Consider the following 6,997-nt stretch of genomic DNA (forward strand, 5'->3'; position numbering starts at 1 on the left):
TACCATACCATACTAAACCATACCATACCATACTAAACCATACCATATTAAACCATACCATAACATACTAAACCATACCATACTAAGCCATACCATACTATACTAAACCATACCATATTAAACCATACCATACTAAACCATACCATACCATACCATACCATATCATACTAAACCATACCATACTAAACCATACCATACTAAACTATACCATACTATACCATACTATACCATACTATATCATACTATACCATACCATACCATACCATAACATAACATAACATAACATAACATAACATAACATAACATAACATAACATAACATAACATAACATAACATACCACTTTACTTATAAAGCACTTAAAAACAGCAACAAAGTCAATCAAAGTGATGTACAGCAAAAACAAAACAAGCAAAGGGCACAGGATAAAATACATAGATCACACAGAGGTAAATATAAGAACTAAAAGGCTAACATTATAGAATACAGACAAGTTAAAATCAGCTCACACAGTATCAAAAGCCAGGAAATAAAAGTGTTTTTAAATAAGATTTATAAACAGTAAGCAAGGGAGCCTGCCTGGCATGTAATGGTAAGTCATCCCACAGATGTGGACCTGCAACAGAGAAGACCCTGTAACCTCTGAGCTTAAAACGATTGCCTGAAACCAATAAAAGTATCTGGTCTGCTGACCTCAGAGAGCGCTGTAGGACATATGGCTGCAGCAGATCAGCGAGATAGAAAAACCTCCAAAGGGAGGCTTCCAGGAGGCTCTTCAACCAACACTTGAACCACCTCAACTGACTTTTTGATACGGAGGAACAGATGTGAACCAAAAACAAGTCTGAAGGTGGTCATACTGACATTGATCTTGAATAAGTGAGTCTCCAGGTTTAGGACCTGGGCCTGGAGAGCTGTGTCTGGGTTTCTGCCAGGTTTTCTTCCAGGTGCTTTCTGTTGTGGTAGGAGAACACAGTTATTGGGTATTTTTCAGAGATAGTTTTTGGAAAAAGACCTTTTGACCTGCATCATTTGTAAAATGTGTGTTAGGTGAGAGGTTGGAAATTTCATACTCAGCTGGGATCGCAGTTCAGTCTTAACTCTCTGGAGGGTGATCTTTTATTTCACAAAACTGTTATTTTTACTTCCACAGTTGAAGCTTGAGCAGAAATGCAACACACACACGTTACTACTCCTGTCAACTCTTTAAAAGTCATTTGAACTAATCTGTGACTTCACTTCTCACCTTGTTCTAGTACCACAACTACAGTTCTCTGTGGTTCTTGGCAATCAGAGTCTTGTAGTGTTCCCTGATCTTTGTCAATCCTTCATTGCAATAACTCAAATTAATTTGCTTTGACTGGATTTAGTGACGTGCTGGTGTAATACCTCAATGTTTATGATTCTTTGGTCTGCAAGTTAGAGATATTTGGCAAACAGAAAGAAGCTAATGGAGGAAAAGAATACGAGGAAATGGGCAGAGAGAAGTGGCACTGGGAAAAGCACAAGGCAGCAGAGCTGTTTTTGAAAACAGTAACCTAACATAATATTTCTTAATTTTATCAGGGTGAGACAGAGTTCATGCACAACAGAAAGATAAGGGGTTGAAAATGTTGAAATATGAGTCATGCCGTGACTCATACTGACTCTCCAGGTGCATTCTGGATAGATTCAGTTCATCCATTATTTATTTCAGTCCAGCAAGGTTGCTCTCTACAGCCATTTTCATGTTCAGCTCAGTCTCAAACCTGAGAGGACAGAACGGTGTCAGAGGGGTGTCGTGCCTCATGAAGGGCAGAGTTCATGCTCTGATGCCTGTGTGAAATACCCCTTCAGTGGCAGGGACACGGACGTTCATACAGCATGCCACTACATCCCTATTAAGCTGATCTGAGTGAATAATTTTGTAGAGACTAATCAGTGTTTTAGACTGCATTTATACACCAATGGGACACATATCAGTGGCAATGAGGGGTTCAGTGTCTAGCCCAGGGACACTTCAATATGTGACTGGATACTGGTGGAATCAAACCTCTAACTCTATCGTTGAAGGACAAATGCTCTAACCTCTGGGCCACAGTCACCCAAACCACACATTTTTTAACGTCTACAAATAATATTATTTGTAGAGAAGAAGGTGCTCAAACGTTTTAACCAATGGTACAAACATTTTAATCCCCCCCCCCCTCTCCATATTTACAACCTGCATCTGAGAAGTGAGGCTTTTTAAAGTGGTCTTGATCAACATCACTGCAGATTTTAAAGGGTTCTAAAAATTATAGGCAGCAATGGTTTTGTCTCACATCAACATTACATGTTGTCCTTGTTGTTTTAGCTAGTTTCTGGTATGGAAGCACAAAAATGGTGTCATGGACCAATGATGAGGTACAGACATTCCTAACTTTACTGGTCGATGTTAGGATTCGGCGTGAGCTGGATGACACCACAAGAAATGAACACAGAGAAATTACAGAGAAATATCGGAGATGATGGCGCAGCATAGCTACACCCGGACTCAGAACCTACACATGAGAAGAACTGATAAGGTGAGAGCTGAATGGAGCCACACTTATCAATAGCAAAGTGGTTTAAGGCTGTCTTCAGGACCATGCCCCCCTTGAAAAAGAGATCCCCTCATGTAGTGTTCCCTGATCTTTGTCAATCCTTCATTGCAATAACTCAAATTAATTTGTTTTGACCGCCGCCTCCTCCATCTCTGTGATGGAGGAGGGGGCGTACCAAAGAGACCATCTTATCACAAGCAGAACTGGTTTGTTCCACTTTGGAGTAAGCTGTTGCGGGAAGAATCAGTTTTGTTGTGCGTTTCCTTGACTGATGAAGCCTTCCAGACCGAAGGCGAAACATTTCAGCACAAAAAAAAAAAAAAAAAAGAAACTGTCCAGATGACCTGACTGAAAAATGTTGGAGATCTGTGATCTCTTTTGCCTAGAGAAATAATGTGTTTTAAACTTTGGCTGCTTTTGGCATTCATTTTCATTTGATTGACAGCATATTGTGCGGTGGCTATGTAAAAACAGGACAAGTGAAGATCAAGAACTGTCAAAACAGCAGATGAAAAATAATTCAAGAAAAAACATCAAACTAAAATCATTATGTTTACAGTTAATGTTGATCCCATGTTAGCAGACAAGGAAGACAGAGCCAGATGTACAAAAAGGTACGTGATATTTATTACAGGTGCAGCAACTTCAGTGCTGGAAGGGAATAGGGACAAGGAGAGCATCTTGAATCACTCGTTAATTCCGCAGCAATGATTTTAGAAACAGTAGACAACTCTTACTGTTATAATTGTAGACGAAGCCAGGGAGGAGAAGGAAACGTGGTCCTGGGTTTACATAAGGGAGTTGAAGATCCGGAGGAATTGAGTAACGAAGGAGAGAGGCGCAGGTTGTATCAGGCTTAGGCGTTGTTTGTTTTCTTTGTAGGAGCTGTGGTTTTGTCCCTGGTGTCATGTTTGTCTGTGTTTCCTCCGATCCTCTGTTTCTCGTTATAGAGTTTGAGTTTCTCAAGTATCAGCTCCCATCTTGTGTCGTGTTCATGTCTTGCATCCTCTATCTCCTTCTCTGGCATCTGTGATTACTCACATGTGCCTTCACTTTGTCTGATTAGTGTTTCCTGTATATAAGTCTGTGTCTCTGTGTTAGACTTTGTCCTGGCATTGTTTATCTGTTCACTGGTGATGACCCATCTGTATTTTGAGTACCACCTGTTCATTCTGTTTTGTTTTGCTGCCATGGCAGCTTGTTTGTTTTGTTAATACTTTCTTTAATCTGTATATTTCTGAGTCCTCACCTGCTTGCCTGCACCACTGGGTTCACCAGCACCAGCCTATTGTGACATTCTGGTACTCGTTTGGTAGTTGAAGGGACACTATCGATCCACAGGTGAGCCATGAGAAGCGAGGAGGTCTTTGGAAAGACTCAAACTAACAGGACTAGGAAGTCACTGCAGAAGATCATAAGAGGTTACTTACATACTGTTTGGAAACGGGTTAGTCAGCTTTCCATCAATTACCAAATGGCAGAAAATGTTCCAGCACCAGGAGAACGTCTGGCAGGAGCTTTTATGCTCAGCAGAAAAGTCCTTCCCAATCAGCGGCAGATATTGAGAGTTGATTGATTGGTGCAGCTGTGGAGAGAGTGAGTGTTGCAGAGAAACCCAGAAATCCTACAAAGTGACCCAAATTGAGCATCGTCAGCTGATCATGCCAGATTTTCATCTAATAGCTCTTTGGAAATCACCTTGTTGGGGCAAAAATACATTTTTATATGCCAAATTTTAATTTTTGTCCTAATTTTCATCTATTCAGTTAAAAAAAAGTTAAACAAATCGCGTCTTTGTAACAGACTGTAGGTAATGGAGAACCTAAATTTGGTTCTTTATAATGTTGTCTGTCACATGTCATTTCTTGAGTTTAGGAGGATTTTTTTTTTTTATGTCTGAACAAACAAATTAGTCAAAATTAAGTGGATTAACATAAAAAAAGAAAATAATTGTTGGGAAATGAATAAATGCCGTCATGGGACCCCGTGTACATAATTTCGCTCCACCACATGTACCACATGAGGTGCGAATGACAATAAAGAAACTCTGACTCTGACTCTGATAAACCTGAGCAAAAACAGCCGAACAAAGACCAGCAGAAAGCCTTTAGAAACTGTTGATCCAATTCACTTCAAACATATAAGTCTGGCTCCTTGGAATGAAATTTAAAAATTAGCAAATGAAATCTGTTATCAGGTTCCAATTTTATGATGGAAATCCCTTCCTTGACAATAGTCATTTTAATATTTAAGACCTAAGTTGCAAAAAGAGGCTGTTATTTAGTAAATACAACAATAAAGTGTATTTTAGACCAGATTAAACAGGTGTCTTTCACTTTAGGACAAGAATGATGACGCTGTCAATCTAACGTTAACTCCCTAAAATAAGATTTCACAAGTATATTTTTATATAGCCAGCATATGTAGCTGTTTTTAACAACATAGAGCAGATGCTCGGAGCTCATTCTCTGCGATCATTTCACGCCTCCTTCAGTCAGCAGTCTCACAGATAAGCAAGGCGAGGCCAGAAACGATTGATGGAGTGTGTTGCACCTGAAGAATGCTGGTCTGTGTGTTCCTTTGAACGCAACATTAGGACAAATTATTTTAAAGGTACACGGAAAAAATATTTTAATCTATACTACAGTTTAAAACTACGGATTGTTTTCCCACAACAAGCGTCTGACTACCTGGAGGAGCACAGATGGGAATAATTATAACAATTGTTTTGGTTTTGTTTAGGTGCAGCTAAATAATAATATTAGTTTCACCTGCAGGTCAGTCTGCAACACGTGCTGTGAAAACAACTTATTGGGGACTGCCATTGTATTGCATTGGAGTCAGTGAAGATAATGCACTGACTGCATGCAATGCATGGAGGCAGTTACCGGTACTTATTATTCTACACCTAAGTGTTTCTTTAGTAATTTTTCTTCCGTTACAGTTAATGCAGCCCGAACCGCAGCGTCTACCCACACAAAATTATATCAAAACGACCAGCTCAATCTCAAGATTAGGGCTATTACTTTTATTGGCAATCGGAGTTACCATGGCGACATATTTTGCTAACAAAGACGCCATATTTCCCCATAGGAGATTAATGAGAGAAAACTCCTCATACAAAGTTCTGCTGTCAAGTCATGTAGTGTAGAGGTCCCTGAAGAAAACAGAAACTCACTGTTGGATTTGTTTGAAACTCACAGAAAGTACCGTGTTTTTCACCGTACATGTCGCTCCGCCCTATAAGTCGCATCTGTCCATATTTGTAATAAAGTGGAAAAATCCATAAATATGTTGCTTCGCCGTATACGTCGCATCTATTATGCGTCACCGCTGACGCGTCGCATTTGTTAAGCGTCACCGCTGACAACCCGGAAATGTGGGCCAAACCTGGAAATGTGGGCCGGTGTTGTGCCAAAAATTGATGGGCTGCCAAATGGCGGTCGTGGGAGCGTGCACGGGAGGACTTTAACAAGAATTTAACAAGATTAACACTTAAAAACAATTATTTGTTTGCTCGAAATTATAGTAAATGTGTGTCTCAGTCTAATGTTTGTTTAATAAATGCACTTTGATGGTCAAATCATCTGTATTTTAAAAGCCGATACGCAGAAGTAAACGAGTGCACGTGACAAGTCGCTGTGCAAATTTAACAAGAGAAACGCCTAAAAGCAATTATTTGTTTGCTCGAAATTATAGTAAATGTGTGTCATGAAGTCCAGTAGTTTTTGTCTTGAACTTTTTTGAATTTGTCATTATAACCAATTTTACCTATTACATGATACAACGGTATGCCATACTCTATTACTACTCTGCTGCCATCAAGTGGCTGAAAGTGGTACTGCGCCTTGTTCAGTCAGAATGAATGAAATCGGTCATATCTCAGCCAAAAAATGGTTTATAAATATGGGGAAAAATCCATAATTATGTTGCTTTGGCCTATAAGTCGCAGGACATGTAAATTATGCAAAAAAGTGCGACTTATACGTCAGAAAATACGGTAATCATCAGATAAATGTCTAGAACTGATTAATGTTTGGAGCCATTTTGATTCAAGATAGCTGCCACAGCTACATCGGCAAGCACAAAACTGACTATAACTCGATCATTTTTAGAGATATAGAGCTGAAATTTGGTGAATTGGTAGATGAGGATGATCCCTAATAGAATGATTGAAAATCAAAAATCCAGATGGCCACCTTAGCAAAAAACGAAAAATAGTATAAATCGGTCAGTTTTAGTGATATTGAGCTGAAACATGGTGTGGTGATAGCTGAGAATGTTTCCTATCAAATGCTGTATCAAAATCCAAGATGGCCACCAATTATACTTTTAAATGTCTTTAACTCTGCCATTTTGACGCATACAGAGTTGAAATTTGGTGACGTTATAGCTGAGAACGTTCCCTATCACATAAGAAACCAAATAAAAAAAT

This window comes from Nematolebias whitei, chromosome 16 (genome assembly GCF_014905685.2).
Source record: "Nematolebias whitei isolate Nwh7 chromosome 16, NemWhi1, whole genome shotgun sequence".
NCBI lineage: Eukaryota > Metazoa > Chordata > Actinopteri > Cyprinodontiformes > Rivulidae > Nematolebias > Nematolebias whitei.